We start from the raw sequence: 19,672 nt of genomic DNA, 5'->3' as shown, positions 1-19,672 counted from the left end.
TCGCCTGGCATGCGTGGGGCCCGGGTTCGATCCTCAGCACCACATACAAACAAAGATATCGTGTCCACCGAAAACTAAAAATAAATAAATATTTAAAAAAAAAAAATGTGGGGCTGGGGATATGGCTCAGTGGCAGAACGCTGCCTAGCATGCAGGAGGCACTGAGTTCGACTCCAGCCACCACATAAAAATAAACAAATAAAATAAAGGTATTGTCGGGGCTGGGGATGTGGCTCAAGAGGTAGCACGCTCGCCTGGCATGCGTGTGGCCCGGGTTCGATCCTCTGCACCGCATACAAACAAAGATGTTGTGTCCGCCGAAAACTAAAAAAAAGTAAATAAATATTAAAAATTCTCTCTTTCTCTCTCTCTCTCTTTAAATAAAATAAAATAAAGGTATTGTGTCCATCTACAACTAAAAAAAAAAAAATGTGGTCAGGTGCAGTGGCACACACCTGTAATCCCAGCGCCTCAGGAGGCTGGGGCAGGAAGATTGGGCACACACCTGTAATCCCACAGCCTCAGCAAAAGTGAGGTGATAAGCACTCGGTAAGACCCGGGCTTTAAATAAAAATACAAAATAGAGATGGAGATGTGTCTCAGTTGTAGAGTCCCCTGAGTTCAATCACAAGTACCAAAAAAAAAAAAAAAAATGTGGTGGGCTGGTGGTGTATCTCAGTTGGCAGAGTGCTTGTCCAGCATGTTTGAAACCCTGGATTCTATCCCCAGTTTCAGGGGGAAAAAGGGATGAAAATAACGCAAAATATTACCATCTGTTTATAGTAGTGAATACATACATGTGTGTTACATTACATTTAATATTTGTTGATAGATAATGCCCCCCCAAAGATGTACCCCACCATCCTAATTCCCAGAAACTATGAATTTCTCCTTATGTGGTAAAAGAAACTTTGCAGATGTGCTTAGTTATCTTGAAATGGGAAGATTAACCAGGTGCAGTGGCACATGCCTGTCATCCTAGTGACTCAGAGGCTGAGGGAGGAGGAATGCAAGTTTGAGGCCAGCCTGGGCAATTTGGTGAGACCCTGCCTCAAAATTTAAAAAATATCTGGGGATGTAGCTCAATGGTAAAGTGTTCCTGAATTCAAACCCCTGTACAAAAAAAAAAAAAAAAAAAGAAGAAGAAGAAGAAGAAGAAGGAGAAGAAATGGGAAGAGTATCCTGAATTATTATTTGGATGGTCCAATGTCATCACGAGGCCCTTGTAAGAGGGAGGCAGGAGGATCTGAGTCAGAGAGCAATCATGACAACAGAAGTAAGTTGAGGGCTGGGGCGTGGCTCAGCACATGTGAGGCCCTGGGTTCGATCCTCAGCACCACATAAAAATAAATAGATAAAATAAAGGCATGGCGTCCAACTACAACTAAAAAATAAATATTAAAAAAAAAAAAAAAAGAAAGAAAAAAAGAAAAAAGAAAAGAAGGAAGTTGAAGTAGGGCCAGGGTTGTGGTTCAGAGATAGAACTCTTGCCTGCCACATGTGAGGTACTGAGTTTGATCCTCAACACCATATAAAAATAAATAAATAAAGTAAAGGTACAACTAAAAAATATTTTAAAAAGAAGAAGTTTGAAGTGATGTGTTTGGAAGATTCAGGAAGGGACCCAATAAATTTGTGGTTTTTTTAAGTCACTAAATTCCTGGTAATTTATTATATATTACTGCAGTAGGACACTAAGCCAGTAGGAATGCTTCATAATTTCAGCCTTTTGTTTGGTTTTATTTTATAATATTAAGTTGGGAGAACACTAGCAAGGCCTACGCCATCTGTTCCTTCTTCCCATCCTTCATCCTCCAGAGGAGAGGGCTGTGCAGGAGTCTGCTCCACAGCCACTGCGTTCCAGAGAGTTCTCTGCAGTAGGCAGAGCTGCTGCCCGTGTCCAGTGGCCCTGGTTGTCAGAGGATGCTCAGGATGTTGGGGTGAGCGGCAGGGAGCTGACCCCTTGCTCCCTACAGCTGTCAGGGGCCCAGGAGGAGGAGCTCCACAGACACTCCCGCTGACTTTCTCCACCTGGTGATGAGGCCATTTGGACTGGCCAGGTCGTGGGTCTTTGCCTGGGAATGGAGACTCCAGATGATGGATGGCCAGGTCCTCCTCCGAAGCAGAGCAGCTCACCCTGGGCAGGAGCCCACCAGAAGACCCCGAGAGCTGTGCTGTGCGGTGAAATGCCGAGTGAATGCCACTCGCTCAACAAAGCTGGGCTTGAGGACAGGAAACGGAGAAGAGTGGGAGTAGGAAGAGTGGGGTTCAGGAAGAGCCCTGTTCCAGAGAAGGCCAGTGTGTATTTGCACATGTGCCCAAGTGAGTGATTGTAAGGGCCCCCGATAAGAAAGCAGAGTGTCAGTGTGTGTGTGCACAGTATGTTACACTCACATGTGTGCACAAGCAGAGCCCTGGGCCAGGGCCATGGGGAGGGGAAGCAGGGCAGAAGGAGGAGGTCGAGCCACAGACAGAGGAGGCTGCAGAGGGTCCTCTTGAGTGGAGAGCAAGATGGTTCTTCCTTCTGCAAATCTGGAAACCAGGCAGGAAATGTACCATTGAGGGCCTGGCAGGTAGCCCCACCTGCCCAGGGTTACCCCAGCATAGGACCCGGGGATAGGGGAGGACAAAGGATCACTCCATGTGGACCATCTGAATTGTTGTACAATAAATATGTATTCCACCCAGTTGTAAAATCCAAAACAGACACCAGAATAACAATGGGTTCCGATAATTTTTATTAACCACATAAAGGCCGAGATGCCCTGGCTGGGATGTGGGGCTGGTGGTACTGCTGCTTCGTCACCACACACGGGAAGCAGGAAGTCCACTTGAACCCTGGAGCTTGAAGCCAGCCTGGCCAATGTAGACTTTTGTTTGTTTGTTTGTTTTTTGGAACCAGGAATCAAACTCAGGGCGCTCTACCACTGAGCCGCACCCCCAGTCCTTTTTATTTTTTTGAGACAGGGTCTCACTGAGTTGCCCGGGCTGGTCTGGAGCTTGAGATCCTCCTCCTCAGCTTCCTGATTGCTGGGATTACAGGTGGGCACCACTGCACTCAGCAAATACAGACATTTTTGAGGAGAATAGTAAATGGATTTTAGGGGGACTTGACAGGGCTGAAGAACATACACTTACACTGCTTCCAACAAGGTTTGTTGGGCCTGAAGAATGGACAATGGCTTGTAAATGATTCTCTAGGGGACAAAATAGAGGACAATGGTGTGTGACAAAGTCTGCAGTGTGCCTTCAGACTTTCTTCCTGTCATGGGAGTTAGTTAATGGAAACTCAGGGAAGGGATCCGTGGTCCTTGTTTTTTTCCCTGGAGGTCTGGACTTCAGACGCAAAGGGACTTGGCAGAGGAAAGCCAGTCCTGCAGGGGAGAGACCTGGGAATTGGAGGGACCTGGATTGAGAGGAGGGTCTAAGGCCTCTCAGCATGTCCCAGGGCCAGGCTGAGCATCTTCTGAGACCCAGGGATATTAAGCACAGAAAGCAACCGAGTGACTCAGAGCAGGATCAGGCAGTGGGACTTTCCAGTAGGGGGCCTCTCAGGGGGAGTGCAGGGTCAAGGAGAGCAGGAGGTGAGGTGGGGAGGCACAGACACCCACCAGCAACCTGCTGGGGCCTGGCAGGAGCTGTGGACATATGGGCTGTCATGTGAGGAGGGGTCCAGGCCTGAGCCCCCATGCCCCAGCCAGTGTGTCTCAGCATTAATGCTGTTAATAAAAATTATAGGAGCCCATTGTTAGTTTTGTATTTTTCTGTTTGTTTGGTTTTGGTACGGGGGACTGAACTCAGGGCACTTTACCACTGAGCAAGTCCTTTTTATTTTTTATTGTGAGACAAGGTCCCACTCAATGGCTAAGGTTCTCACTAAGCTGCTGAGGCTGGTCTCGAACTTCCTTCTGCCTCAGCCTCCAGAGTCACTGAGATCAAGGTGTGTGCCACAGACCCAGCTGGAAGCCACTGTTGGTACTCAGATCCTGCACTAGGTCCCAACAGAATAGTCTAAAAATCAAAACGGAGTCACTCACAATAACATTCTAGCCTTTTCCAGAAATAAAGATAACGGGTTAATGGCTGGGGGTGTCCCTCAAAGATGAGCGTTTGCCTGGTATGCATGAGGCCGTGGGTTCTGTCCCGGCGCTGAAAAAAGAAGTCAGGATTAGAGAAATAAAAGCCAAATACTCCAAACAGAGCAGTTTAAATCAGCAAAATAATGGATTCCTTTTTTTTTTTCTTTGTCATTACATTAAAAAGTAACCGGAAGTAACCTGATGTCAGCTGATGAGTCACTTTTTTACTACTCTGCTTCCCTGTCGCTGCCCTAGGGGGGAAATAACTTTGAATCAGACCAATCTACTTTTCCACTTCTAGTTTCCGTTTCTGCTGTCTTCAGGGTTTTTCTGTCTATAAAACCAGCCTCTTCTGCCCACTGGAACACTTATTCTAAGTGTTGTAAGTGAAATGCTAGAATTTCAATTCTAGAATTGAAAATAAGCCAATGAAGTTCTCTTAAACTAAATTGTTGTGATTTTGTCCTCTGACAATGTTTTGCATTTGTGGGCAGCCAGAAACCTGTGCCTGTGACTAAAAATAAAGTTCAAACACTTTAGGGCTAACACGAGGGGACAATGCAGTTGCATTTTTCTTTCTTTTTTTGTGTGTGGAGGGACAACAGGGATTGAACCCAGGGTGCTTAACCACTGAGCCACACCCCAGCCCTTGTTTTTATGCATTATTTTGAGACAGGGTCTTGCTAAATTGCTTGGGACCTCGATAAGTAGCTGAAGCTGGCTTTACACCTGCAATCCCCCTGCCTCAGCCTCTGGGCCACCGTCCCTGGCATTGTTACTTTTTTCTGAAGCAAGCTGCACTGTGCTATTGTTTTGCTGACCAGCCAGGCCATCAGAGAAGAGTGGGCCCTGAGAGAGAAGGACCAGGAGGGTCAGAGTGGGAAGCAATGGTCAGACAAAGGTATCTAGGGCAGGACCAAAGGAAAGTGGGAGTCTATGGCAGATGCACCAAGGGCCAGGAGCAAGAGACTGCGGCTTTGGCTGAGGGGCTTTGTCAGGCACACCTGCCTGCATCCTGCCTGCCTGCATCCCGGGCACAGGACTGCAGGGAAGGTAGTTGGGGGTTGGTGAGAAAAGGGGCAGTTGGAACCCTAGATCCACCAGGCAGGCTCCATTTGCTTTCCTGACTTGCCCTGGGGAGGAGCTGTCCTGTTAGGGAGAGGACAGGCCTGGGCCCTGTTACAGGACACAAGGAGGACACTGAGAGGAGTGGACTCAATGACCTGGCAATGGGAAGCTAGGTGATGTGGCAGGTTTGGTCACCTGTTAGGGAGCATTGACACCTTTCACAGGTCCCAGGAGACCTTCACCCTGGGAAGGCCCAGGACAGCCCAGCACCTCAGCGACAGCCAGGTTAGGGACAGCATGAGTCTCTGTCCCAGCCTGTCCATCTGTTCCCATTAGACTTAAAGATACATGGCTCAAGTCAGACAAGGTGGTGGACATCTGCAATCCCTGTGACTAGGTTGGAGGCTAAGGCAGGAAGATTGCAAATTCAAGGCCAACCTAAACAATTTGATGAGACCCTGTCTTAAAAACAAAACAAAACAAAACAAAAAAAAAAAACCTGAAGTGCCGGGAATGCAGCTCCGTGGTGGAGCTGCTTGCCTAGCATACAGGTGGCCATGGGTTCAATCCCCAGTTCCAAACACAACCACAAAACAGAGACACTGCTCAGCCTCCTGGCACTGATGGCCTGTGATCCATGCATAGGCCTCTTCCCCAGAGCTGCCCACCTCCACCTGCCCACTTCTCTCCACACAGTCTTCTTCTCCCCTTACTCAAAGTGACAGGAGCAGAGCCAAGGAGGGGCTGGGGGAGCCTTAGGCCCACCCTGTCCAGAATATATCCTTTTTAGCCGGGCTCAGTGGCACACACCTGTAATCCTAGTGGCTCAGGAGCCTGAGGCAGGAGAACGTCAAGTTCAAAGCCAGCCTCAGGAAAAGCAAGGTGCTAAGCAACTCAGTGAGACCCTGTCTCTAAATAAAATAGAGACTAGGGCTGGGGGTGTGGCTCAGTGATCGAGTGCCCCTGAGTTCAATCCCACGTACCAAGAGGGGGAAAAAAAGAGAATACATCCTTTTTGGTTTCATGTTTTTTGCAGTGCTAGATATTTTTGTTGTTGTTTTTGTTTTTTAATCTTTTTTTTTTTTAATTTTTAGTTATTGATAGACCTTTATTTTATTTACTTATATGTGGTGCTGAGAATCGAACCCAGTGCCTCACACATACCACGTAAGTGGACTACTGCTGAGCCACATGAGCCCCAGCCCCAGCCCCTGAAGTGCCTGGTGTTTAAATGCTCTATCAACTGAGCTACACCCCTAACCCTGCATATTAAGATACTGCATATTAAGATACTAAAATGCAAATGATGTTGTGGCACAACAGGTGCAGAATTCCAATGGACACAATCTAAAAAAAGACCAGAGAAATGGTGGTATAGTCAAGAAAGAGAAAAAAATGTATAAAAATAATTTATTCTGGGCTGGGGTTGTGGCTCAGTGGTAGAGTGCTCGCCTAGCATGCATGAGGCACTGGGTTCGATCCTCAGCACCACATAAAACAACAACAAAAAAAGATATTGTGTCCACCTATAACTAAAAAATAAATATTTTTAAAACTCATTTATTCTTTCTGTCTTCATGACTGTACTGCAATGAGCATTTCTGCAGCTACATTTCAGAAACTTTATGTAGATAAGGTGGAGTTGATGGGTCAAGAGGTCTTGGTAAATTTAAGGCTTAATGCTCCTCCAAAAGGGGTATTCTGATTACTGGATTCCTGGGATTACTGTTCATCCCTAGAGGTAATTAGCAAGTCCCTTCCCATCCGTGGGTGTTCACTTGCTAATTTGGTAAATAACAAGAGGAAAGTTGCTTAAATGGTCACATTTTACTCTGCTTTGAGTCTTGTGGTTAGTCTTCTAGGTATTTGCTTCTGTCTGCCTCATTTTTTGGGGGGGGGAGGGAAACCTGGGATTGAAACCAGGGGCACTTGACCTTTGAGCCACATCCTCAACCCTTTTTTGTAATTTATTTTGAGACAGGGTCTCACTAAGTTGCTTAACTTCTCACTTTGAACTCGAGATCCTCCTGTCTCAGCCTCCCAAGATGCTGGAATTACAGGTGTGCACCATGTTTTGCCTTTTGAATTTATTTTGCTGTGGGTTGTCTGATCTTTGTGTATGTATGCTAGGGATCAAAACCAGGGCATTGAGCATGCTAACCACGTGCTCTACCACTGAACTACACACTCAGGCCTGAGGTTTTAGCATATGGACATTTTTCATTAAAAAAAATTGGGGGCCTGGGGTTTTTGTTCAGTGGTTGAACGCTTGCCTCACATGCATGAGGCACTGGGTTCAATCCTCACCACATTAAATAAATAAATAAAAGATATTTAAAAAAAAAACAAACAAATTTTGGCTGGGTGTGGTGGCACACACCTGTAATCCGAGCAGCTCAGGAGGCTGAGACAGGAGAATCACAAATTCAAGGCCAGCCTCAGCAACTTAGAGAGACCCTGTCTCAAACTAAAACATAAAAAGGGCTGGGGATATTGCTTAGTGTAAAGTGCCCCAAGTTTCAATATCCAAACCAAAAGTAAAAATTTTAATATGAATAAATAAATCTGCCCAGGACAATGGCACTTTCTTGTAATCCCAGCAACTCTGGAGGCCTAAGCAAAAGGATCTTAAATTTGAGGGCAGCCTCAGAAACTTTGTGAGACCCTCAGCAACTTAGCAAGACCCTGTCTCAAAAGAAAAAAAAAAAAAAAAAAAGAGCAGGAACATAGCTCAGTAGTAAAGTACCCCTGAATACAAAGTGCCCCTACTGCAAATAATTTTTTTTTTTTTTAAGAGAGAGAGAGAGGGGCTGGGGATGTGGCTCAAGCAGTAGCGGCTCACCTGGCATGGGTGCGGCCCGGGTTCGATCCTCAGCACCACATACAAACAAAGATGTTGTGTCCGCCAAAAACTAAAAAATAAATATTAAAATTAAGAGAGAAAGAGAGAGAATATTTTTTTAATATTTATTTTTCAGTTTTCGGGGGACACAACATCTTTATTTTATTTGTATGTGGTGCTGAGGATCGAACCCAGAGCCCCGCACATGCCAGGTGAGCGCCTTACTGCTTGAGCCACATCCCAGCCCTACAAATAATTTTTTAAAAAATAAATCTGGTATGATTTTTAGTTTGTTTGTGTCTTTGGTGAGGCATTGATTAATCTTTCAGGTAAAAACAGCAAGGATAGAAACAAATTTTGAGGGGGTTGGAATGTAGCTCAGGGGTAGAGCCCGTGCCTAGCTTGTCGCGCATATAGGAGGCTCTGGGTTCCATCCGCAGCCCAGGGGAAAAAATGGACAGGAACTCATAGAGGAAAGGGGTGAGGAGTTCAGAATGACGAGGCCTGTCAAGAAGCAGTATCAGCAGAGGTCCCAGTTCCTGAGGACAGTTGCTCCAGGTTGAGAAGGAAGAGAGGCCAGGGGTGGTGGGTCCTGGAATCCCTTGGTAGCTTGGCCCCGTGGTGGTGGGAAAGAGGGCTGCCAGGGAGGGCTAGGAAGCCAGCTTACCCAGTCCTAAGCCAATACAGTGTGGAAATGTCCAGAGAAGGGGACAAACTGATGGAGTTCAGGGAACAGTACCCAAAGCACAGCACTTTTGTTTTTTGTTTTGTTTTGTTTTGATTTTACAGTACTGGGATGAAACCCAGGGCCTCGGGCAGGCACAGGGGCAAGTGCTCTACCTCTGAGCTACACTCCAACCCTGACCTTGCATTTAAGAAAACCCCAGAACCAGAACAGTCTCTCTCACCTTTCCCTCACCCTTCACCCTGAAGCAGGCCACAGGACCCTCATGTGAAGTTCCTCCCTGTTCCCAGAGGAAAGAAAAATCTTATCTCTGAAGAGGACGTGGGGACACAGAGGAATCTGAACAAACAGGCCTTGCTAAAGTCCCTGTTAATTGCTATCGGCTCAGACTCTTTTATCCCATCAGATTGCTCCACAACCACCCACTTCTCCACCAAAGCTGGCATGAAATCCACACAGCTCGACAGGACTGGGCTGGGGCTCAGTGCGAGTGTCTGCCCAGCACCTGTCAGGCCCTGGGTGCACTCCCCAGCACTGCGAAAAAGGAAAAGAATGCACAGCTTGGACCAGATGTGGTATTGCACTTCTGTAATTCCAGTCTTTCAGGAGGCTGAAGCAGGTGGATGGCAAGTTTGATGCCACCTGAGAAATTTAGTGAGATCCTGTTTCAAAATAAAATTTAAAAGGGCTGGGGTGCAGCTCCGTGGCAGAGCCCTTGCCCAGCATGCCTGAGGCCGTGGGTTCCCGCCCCAGCACTGCCAAAGCAAAGCAAAACACACCTTCAGAACTCCACCTGTTCTTTGGAGTATTCATTTACCAACATCCCTTGGTCACTTAAATAAATTTGTATGCTTTTTGCTTTTCTCTTATTAATCCTGTATTTTTTTTTTTTTTTAGTAGGGACTTCTCTATGATCCTCCCTGTGGGCAAGGAAATCTTTCCTCCCCTATAGATTCCACACAGGGGGGAAGTTCCTGTGCCCAGCCAAGGGCACAGCTCTGCCCTAGGACAGCCACCAGCCAAGCAGCACACAGGAAGTTCTGCTTAATCACAAACAAGGTCTGTGTGAAAACCAGCCCAGGCGGAGCCCTCAGAGTTGAGGGGCGAAGCCTCCAGGGTTTTTCCTATACTTCTCCAACTCAGAAGTGGTGGCTGTTATTTTCCTGCTTATCAAGTTAGAATTTTAAGAACCACTGGAAAGTTGGGAAGATTACCTGTCTCCTACCCCCAAAAGGTTGAAGCAGACCTCAATTTAAAAATTGTTCTCTAAAATAATTTAAAAGTGTCCTCTAAGTATTCACTTGAGTCTTTAGTGTTTGCATGGATGAATTTGAAAACAAAGGTCAGAAGCATTATTTGTAACTTACTGTAGGCATTTCAAAAGAACAATCCCTGGCCAGCCCTTCGAAGTTACAGAAATAGACTGTTGGGTCACTGGCTGATTAAAATGGAAAAGCTGAAAATTTTCCAAGAGGAAACAAAAGGAGTCTAGACTGACCACTCAGAAGAGCGTGTGTGACATGGGGCAGCCATAGCGGTGGGGGCCTTGCCAGGATGCTGTTCAAATCTGGGTGTGGACAGTGGGTTCTTTAGCTGCCCAGCTGCTTGTGACCAGGAGGCTTTCTCGGTGGATGTTTGTAGGGACAGGGTTTTCACGGGCAGCCTGACTCCTGCAACTCTGCCCATGCCAAACAGCACGAGAGTGTGTCATCGACGTGGGTGTGCATCTGTGTTGCCAGGCAACCTCGTGTGTCCAGGCGTGTCTGTTTCTGGAGTCCATAGCAAACCCTGTGTGGCTGGTATCCAGGGCTGGGATCGTCCTTGTGTGACCATTCTGATGACCACTGGCCTCTAGTATTGGGACTCACGGCTGGGGTTCTCCCACATTGCTGTCTCTGGAGGTTGTGGCCATGTTCAAGGCCCTCTTGTCCTTGTTTTGGACAGTTGAAGGCTCTAGAAGCACCTTGCTTGTGGTAGAGAGTTTAGAGGGCAGAAGCTGTTCTTCCAGAAGCCCCTGCTTGGGGGCTAGCCATGGGTATCAGGTGGCTTTGGCACCTGCCCAAAGCCTCTTACCAATCTTGCAGGAATCTTTTTGTCTTCTTTTTAAGTGGTGGGAATTAAACCCAGGTGTACTTTACCACCAACTCACATCCCTAGCCACCCCCACTTTTTTTTTTTTTTAAAGAGAAACAGAGACAGAGAGAGAAAGAGAGAGAGAGAGTTTTAATATTTATTTTTTAGTTATTGGCGGATATTACAACTTTGTTTGTATGTGGTTCTGAGGATTGAACCTGACTGCATGCATGCCAGGCGAGCTCGCTACCGCTTGAGCCACATCCCCAGCCCCCACCCGCACTTTTTAAAGAAAACTTGAGACCCAGCTCTCCAGGAATCATTTTTTTAATATTTATTTTTTTAGTTGTAGTTGGACACAATATTTTTATTCCATTCATTTATTTATTTTTATGTGGTGCTGAGGATCGAACCCAGGGCCCCGAGCATGTTAGGCCAGTGCTCTACCACTAAGCCACAATCCCAGCCCCTCTCCGGGAATCTTTTGAATTCAATATTGGCAATCAGTTCAAAGTCTCTTAGCACCAAGGTTTGTGATCATCTAAGCAAAAACAAAATGTCTAGAAATGTAATGAGGTAGACTTATATGTGTTTAAAATGTGTCAAAAGGAGTTTTTTAATGGAGAACTATTGTTTGAGTGGCACATGCCTGTAATTCTAGATACTTGGGAAACCAAGGCAGGAGGATCACAAATTTGAGAACATCCTGGGCAACCTAAAGAGACCCTGTCTCAATAAAAAATAAAAAGGGCTAGCGGCTGGGGAGGCTGAGACAGGAGGATCTCAAGTTCAAAGCCAGCCTCAGGTACTTAAGGAGGCACTAAGCAACTCGGTGAGACCCTGTCTCTAAATAAAATTCAAAATGGGACTGGGGATATGGCTCAGTGGCCGAGTTCCCCTGAGTTCAATTCCCAGTACCAAAAAATAAAATAAAAAGGGCTGTGAATATGGCTCAGCGATGGAGTGTGTCTGGGTTCAATTTCCAGTACAGGGGCGGGGCGGGGGAAACTTTAAAACATTTGAATAAGGAAACCAACATCTTTGGATTAACCAGAGAACTTTCTAGGATGATTCCTTTGCGGTTCTGTCCTATTTTGATTTTGGAAAGACCCATCTTAACACTCCAGAGGTGGAAGCGGGTTCGGGCCAGGAGGCGACCCCCTCCTGCCTCGCTCAGCCCAGGGAGCCGCCCGGAGCGCGGTGCAGCCCGGGGCGGCCGTCGTGTTTTCCCGTGTCTCTGGGTGTGTCTCCTCGGGTGGGGCACCAGCAGGCTCTAGGCGTGTCGCACCTCCGGGTCGCCGCCTCGGCGGGGAAATTCCAGGGCCGATCCCGCCGCTGGTGAGACATTATTTCCCGGGGAGGAAACCGCTGTGCGCGGCCGGGACCGGGACGCAGTGCCCTTCGGGGAGGGGCTGGCCCGCCCGGCCCCGCGCGCCGGTAAATTTAGACCTTCTCCTCGGGTCCAGCCGCGCCGCGGGGACCGGGCGGGGAGCGGAGGGGACCCTGTCCCTCCCGCGGCGTTTCGGGGCCGTGAGGACTTGTCATGGGGGAGGGACGGAGGAAAGGCCGAAGCCGGAAAAACGGGCGCTCGCCTGTTTCGGAACCGGGCCGTGTCCGGGGCCCCACTAACTCACTTCACTCATGGGAAAGTATTGTCCCACAGCTGTTTGTGCAGAGTCATCAGCCCCTGGAGCAACCTGGATGGAGACCAACTCCGTCCCCATTTCCTGTCTGGTGGAATTCCAGAGGAGAAAGGCACTGAGTGCACCCGAGAAGCGCGCCATGGGAACGCGCAGCAGAGGCACCCACAGCTCCAGACCACTGACCTCTTGGTTCTGGTCTCTGCTCAAACGCCCCTTCCCTGACCATCCCCGTCAGCTGTCTGTCACTCTCTGCTCCTCACCCGTCATTTTCTTCCTAGTGCCCCGTATCAACGGACAACAGCACGCGTTCTCCTACTGGACAGGCTCTTCTCCAGAATGCCAGATCCAGGAGAGCAGGCCTTGATTGTGCTCACTGCCGTGTCCCTGGTGCCCAGAGAAGTTGATCATATTAAATGAACAGTTAATATGCGCCAGGTGCTGTGTTGTGTTTCACAAGAACAATCTAATTCATGAGGACGCTCTGAGGGTTTTACCCAAGTAGAAAATGAATCCCAGAGAGGTGAAGATTACCCTGGCATCTGTGCTCCTGCACCTTCCTTTAACCACTGTAGCCACATGAGAATGTGCCCTTCCCAGCTTTGGACATCCTCTGCTGTAGAAACCACCCTCCGTATGGTCCACACTTGTGAGCTCCCCAAGCCACACTCAGGGATGCTGAGCCAAATCCCAGCACCTGTCTGCCCACCCCAGCCAGCCCAGCCTTTGGGGATAGGGTGGGGAGGAGAGGTGCACTCATGCCCAAGGGATCCACAGTACACCTCTATGAAGAGTTGTTTGGTTTTTAGACCAGAATTCCACTTGCCTAAAAGCAGAGCCTCCAAAAAGAATTCAACTTGTCATAATTCTCCCTGGAGAGTTTTACAGCCAAGGAAGATGGAAAAAGTATTGTCATAAGATATTATATCTCCCTCAGGTACCGTGGCACATGCCAGTATTCCCAGTGACTCAGGAGGCTGAGGTAGAAGGATCCCAAATTCAAGGCCAGCCTCAGCAACTTAGTAAGACCATTACTTCAAAATAAAAATTTTATTTTATTTTTTTTAAAGAGAGAGAGAGAGAGAGAGAGAGAGAGAGAGAATTTCAATATTTATTTTTCAGTTTTCAGCGGACACAACATCTTTGTATGTGGTGCTGAGGATCGAACCTGAGCCGCATGCATGCCAGGCAAGCGCGCTACGGCTTGAGCCACATCCCCAGCCCAAAATAAAAATTTTAAAAGTCTGGGAATGGGCTGGGTTGTGGCTCAGTGGTAGAGTGCTTGCCTAGCATGCATGAGGCATTTGGCTCGATCCCCAACACCAAAAAACAAAACAAAACAAAAAAAAAAAAAACTAAATAAACAAAGGTATTGTGCCCATCTACAACTAAAAATATTTATTAAAAAAAATTCTGGGAATATAGCTAAGTGATAAAAATGGTTAAATCCCCAGTAAAACACACACACACACACACACACACACACACACACACACGTATCATCTTTACCATCTACTCTCCACACATTTGTCCTTTTAAAAAGTTACTAGTTTTTCCATAAGTGCTCTTTCACCCTCCCTTCTCCGATTTACATGTCCCAAATTCTAAACACCTGCTTAAATCACATTTTCCTGTGAATTCCTGCCTACCGTACATGTCTTTCCTCTTTTTAATCTGTCTGTTGCTGGTTTAATTTGCAGGCTCCAGTAATTTAACCTATGAGGATGGAGGAAGGTAGCTTCTCCTGCCAAACAGATTCTCAGTGTCCAACACTGCTGGTGCCTTCCCTCCAATGGAAAAAAACTTGCTGACCCCTTGCCATCGCTGGTGTCCAGGACACCTCTACAAGCGAATTTATCTCCCATCGAGTGTGCATCCAAGGGTACCATGATCTCTACAGCTGAGTTTCCTTCTCACAAAGTGAACATATGCTAGAATGTATGCCTCACCCAGGAGGGCCACCATCTAGCGACAGGGTCAGCAGATCTTAGAGGTTAAGTAGGCACTTACTGTGGGGGACTCACTGTGGTCTTCAGGGCAGCCCCTAGCTCTGTGGGAGAAAGGGAATCCCTTTTGGAGGACCAACTCGGTCATCTAACTCCCCAAGGATGGATGGACTCAGCAGAATGCTGTCTTCTTACTTGCTAAGAGGGGCCAGAATGAAAGGGGACACACAGGCCATGTAAGCTATCAGGAGAAGCACATCTCCCTCAGTGCAAGCCTATTCATGAGCATGATGGGTAAAAACTAAACTTGGGCCTGCTCTGGGCAGGGAAAGAGAAGCCCATGCCCAGGGAGCTCTGCAGGGGCTGTTTAAACTCTGACTTCCTGGAACCCTGTAGCATCTTTCTGAGGTCAATGATTTCTGTCTGACTTGTGCAGTGAGCAAATCTGGGGATCAGACCCAACTGGCTGCAGATATAAAGAGGGTGGCACTTATTATCAACACCAAGGCACTTGAGAAGGCAAGGTTAGTCTGTGAATAGACAGGGATCATGGTATCCCAACACCTGGATGTGGGGACATCACAGATAAAGTCCTGTACCCATAGTCCCGTACCTCTGGCTCCTGCCCAAATTTCTCCCATATGTTCCTTTTCTTTTTCCTTTTATCTTGTTAGTGCTGGGATCAAACCCAGGGCCTCCCACGAGCCAGGCAAATGCTCTACCACTGAGCTCCACCCACGGGTCCTGGGTGTGTGTGTGTTGGGTCTGGGTAGCATGTTTTGAAAAGCAAATCTACCTGAAAGGAGTACAGAACTCAAAGTAAGTAAATGAGTTCTAGAGCTGACCAGACGTTTCTGTCTACATCTAGGAATGCCTATTTCTATGGAAGACATTCTTTTTTAGGGGACTGCTTAGAAATGATTTGAGAAAAATAAAGAGGAAAATAACAAGGAAGAAGCTACTTTTTGTAGATGAGGACAAAATTTCCAAGACAATTTTGACAAATAAAAAAGCAGGGTGTGGGCCAAGTGCCTCACAGATTCGTCTTTAGGAAACAACAGCCAGGGCTAGAACACATTCATTTGGCTGTAAGCAGGTTAGACAGCCCTGGAAGGAGAGAGAAGCTGGCAGAATCTAAGACTGAGTGGGAGGATCTTCCCATCACATTTCTTTTTCAACTCTTGGATGCTGACCCTAGGTGCCTGTGTACCAGGTCGAGCACTTGCCTAGCATATGGGAGGCCCTGGGTTCAATCCCAAGTATTACTAAAACAAACAAACAAAAAGGGTAGTTGGGGTCCTACTCACATGCTAAAGCTCCAGCTGTGGAGTGCTCTACCTCTGAGCTACATCCCTAATCCTTTTTTAAATTTTATTTTGAGGCAGGGTCTCACTAAGTTGCTCAGGCTGGTTGGTCTCAAGTTTGGGGTCCTCCTTCCTCAGCCTCCCGAGTCTCTGGGATTTCCTCAGTCTCCTGAGTCAGTGGGATTAAGGGCTGCTTGGTGCAGTTGGGTTTTGTTTGTTTGGGGTACGAGGGATTGAATCCAGGGCTTCAGACATGCTAAGCACACACTGTACCACTGAGCTATAGCCCCAGCTGGAGTAGTTGGGTTTTAAAAGTTCATTGGTCCTGATGTTGAAACCACAGCTGCCCCTTCCTCTAGCTCAGACCCCAGTGACATTCTGTAATGCTGACCGGCATGGGTCAGGCAGCAATGGTCACCAACTGAGGACCGAGGTATCAGGAGAACCAGAACAAGAAGCATCTAACTAAAGCCGCCAACCCCAGGTGCTGTGTGAGCCAACCCCAGCAGAGGGCAGCCTGTGGCCACCCTTGTGGCCATCCTTGTGGCCAAAGCTCTGAGGTTGGATGCTGAACCAGATAGTTAAAGGGTCCCAATTAAGATTTTTTTTTCAAATGCAAAGATCACTCCGTGAAAATAATCTGCAGAAACATTCCAGCATCTCCTTTGTCCCAGAGCAGCTGAGAAAATGGTAATGGGAATGGAACCAAATGGAGGTTATATGAAGATTCAAATTCAAGGGCTAAAGGGCACAGCCAATTAGAAGGTCACTGGCTGAGCCAATAGCCTTGGTACTTTTTCAATACCCATTTAGTGTGGATTATAACCTACAGCCTTAACACTTTTCCAGTGTTTAACATGGATTTTGATCAATGCCTCTACCCAGAAGCCATCTAAGCCCCTAGACTAGTACATTCAAGTGAAAACCTGATATCAGATTGTGAGAGTTCTCTTTTCTTCTCACTTTAATAAATAAATCCTACTCCTTTCACTTTTGCACCCATGGATTACATTCTTCGAATTTGTGAGACAAGAACCCAGACAGAAACTGGAGGGAAGCTGCTGGGGTCTGCAGCGACACTGAGGCCCATGCCTGCCACTAAGAGTTGCAACACGCCACTAGGAAGTAAGTAGTGGAGAAAACCAGCTCTGGGGGCTGTGATCCTCCCCTCGGAGCTGAGGCTGGCGGGCAGCCCCTGCTGGGATTAGCTGCTAACAGCACAAGCCGCTCTCTCAGCCACAGAGGCCTCCAGCTATGCAGATCTGACAGCAGAAGCCAGAATCTACTTTTGTTTCAAGCTCTGATTTCAGTGCCAGGCCACATGTGCCACTGAGGAGTGGTGACAAGGGACCTCAGAAGGGAAGGCTGACAGGGTAAATTTAAAGGCAGAATACCTCTCGGTAGGGCTGGGGGGAGTGTTGCTTCAGCCCACTGGAGTCTGGTGAGACCTACTCATCCTTCTCAGAGTGAAGTCTTTAAATGCATAAAGTAAAGCACCCAGGATTATAAAGAAAATAAATTATATTGAAATATGATTGCCATGAGTGCTAGATAATTTTTTTCTTTGGGGGGTGAATATCAAACCTGGGGCCATGCATATGCTAGGCAAATGTTATACCACTGAGCTACAGCCACAGTCCTAGTAATTCTTTAAAAACGCATTAAATAAGACAGGCGTAGTGGCACACAGCTGTAATCCCAGCGGCTTGAGAGGCTGAGGCAGGAGGAAAGTGAGTTCAAAGCCAGCCTCAGCAATGATGAGGTACTCAGCAACTCAGTGAGACCCTGTCTCTAAATAAAATACAAAATAGGGCTGGGGATGTGGCTCTGTGGCTCAGTGCCCCAGAGTTCAATTCTCAGTACCGCCCCCCCCCAAAAAAAAATTAAATAGCCAGGCATGGGGACACACACCTGTAGAGTCAGCAACTCTGGAGGCTGAGGCGTGATGATCACATGTTCAAAGCCAGCCTGAGCAACATAGCAAGGCCCCAAGCAACTCACTGAGACCCTGACTCAAAATAAAAATACAAAGGGCTGGAGATGTTACTCAATGATTTAGGGCCCCTGCTTTCAATCCTGGTACCAAAAAAAAAGTATTAAATAGGCAGGAGACAGTAGCCCATGCCTGTAATCCCAGTGATTTAGGAGGCTTAGACAGGAGGATCACAAGTTCCAGGTCAGCCTCAGTGATTTAGCAAGACGCTAAGCAATTTAATGAGACCCAGTCTCAAAATTAAAAAATAAAAGGAACTGGGATATAACTCAATAGTGGAGTGCCCCTGGATTCAATCCCCAATACCACGAAATAAATAAATAAATAAACAATCAGATCGGATGATGGTAAACTGGTGACCAATGAGATTTTGAGGTTCTGATGAACATGAAAAATATTTCAAATACCTTTCACAACTGCAGTGTAATAAGAAGACACCTGGCCTTTTGACCCGTGGAAGTCCCAGGAGCCCCTGTGTTACTGTGATGCAAGGTCAACATGCACAATAGAAGGAAATGCTAGATTTCAAGGGAAGATCATGGGACATTGTTGATTTTCTGGGGTCTAACTTCACTGGCACTTTCAGGAAAACTCCTTAATGGTTGGCTGAAAATCTAAGGCATAAAGTTTTCAAGAGGCACCAGGTGGAGAAGAAAGGATGGATTTCTAGACTTTCTGTCCAACCAGATTTGCTTCGGCTGCCTGTCAGCTAGTGTCCAGACCCCTCTACTGCCCCAGGACGCAGGGCAGGAGGAAGACCTGGGACATGCCCAGCGGCAGCCCGGCAGCCTGTCCCTCTGCCCTGGCTGGAAGCCGGTCCTTCAGGCCCTCTGGTGAAAAAAGAACATCAGGCGAGGCTGACCTGGCCCAGAGAACTGGGAAGACCGGTCAGGGCTCCTGGTTCCTTGTTCCTCTGTCTGCAGCTGCCCTATGAGTGGCACAGTTCATTTCACCTTGGGAAAAGTATCCCTGGCCCCCTCCCCTGCTAATAGCCAACTACAAGGAACTGGGGAAAGCGCTTCCCCTCCTCCTCTCCTCTGGCTTCAGGATTCCACTTTGCAGGGAGCTTTGGGGCTGACCCTAAAGAGAGCTGCCCGAAAGGTTCAGCTTTGCTTGACCCATCCCACTTTACTTCCGCAGTCCTGGCTTGGCTTTTCCATTTTGTTTATTTGGTTTGCTTTTACACTTGAATTTTTTCCCCACTCAGCTTCCCAAATCTCTGGAATTACAGGCAAAATATTTCTATCACTCACAAATATTTCTAACACATAGAAAAATACTAAAGTAACTGGGGCATGGTGACAGATGCCTGTAGTCCCTGATACTCTTGGAAAGCTAAGGCAAGAGGATTGCTGGAGTTCAGGCCAGCCTGGGGGCAACTCAGCAAGACCCAGTCTCAAACCAAAAAACAAAAAGGGCTGGGGATGTAGCTCAGGTGGTGGAATGCCCTGGGTCCAATCCCTAGTACTGGGGGAAAAAATACACACACACACACACACACACACACACACTTATATATGAAAAAAAAAAATAGTAAAATACTTCCCACTTACCCTCTCACCCAGATTTTACAATTTTTAGCCTTTCACCACACTGTCTGCTTTCTTTGTCCAGCATAATTACCTCTAGTGCCCTCTTGCCCCTCAGAAGTCCGAGACTGAACAATTTAATGCAATACCTGACCCAGAACTGTATGCTGTAGATAACAGCAGCAACAACAGAACTATTAAGGATACTCTTGGATCAACCAACAAAATAATAACATAAATAGGACAGATAGATAGAAATCTTATGTCAAAGTCAATTTTACTGAAATTGATGAAAAATTACTGGGGCTAAGGCTATAGCTCAGAGGCAGAGCACATGAGGTCCTGGGTTCCACCCCCAGTATGACAGTCGTCCACCTCATGCTTTGAACACAGCCCTTGCTGATCTGCCACTGAGACTTATTTTTGAAAGAGCCATGTTTCTTTCTCTTCCTCTCTCCCTCCCCTAATCTCTCCCCTCTCTAATCTCTCCACAACCCTAATCCCAGGGAAACA

General features: G+C 47.2%; 1 long non-coding RNA gene across 1 annotated transcript; it reads left to right on the top strand.

Annotated features, from left to right (window-relative positions):
• The first annotated feature begins 11,991 nt into the window (after positions 1–11,991).
• On the top strand, positions 11,992–12,819 carry LOC143407460 (uncharacterized). Its single transcript, XR_013092351.2, has 2 exons — positions 11,992–12,085; positions 12,411–12,819. It is a non-coding gene; the product is annotated as an uncharacterized LOC143407460 (long non-coding RNA).
• The last annotated feature ends 6,853 nt before the right edge of the window (positions 12,820–19,672 follow it).

The sequence above is a fragment of the Callospermophilus lateralis genome, chromosome 9 (assembly GCF_048772815.1).
Source record: "Callospermophilus lateralis isolate mCalLat2 chromosome 9, mCalLat2.hap1, whole genome shotgun sequence".
In the NCBI taxonomy this organism is placed as follows: domain Eukaryota; kingdom Metazoa; phylum Chordata; class Mammalia; order Rodentia; family Sciuridae; genus Callospermophilus; species Callospermophilus lateralis.
Note: the sequence above shows the minus strand (reverse complement) of the source record. Positions and strands in the feature narration are given on the sequence as shown.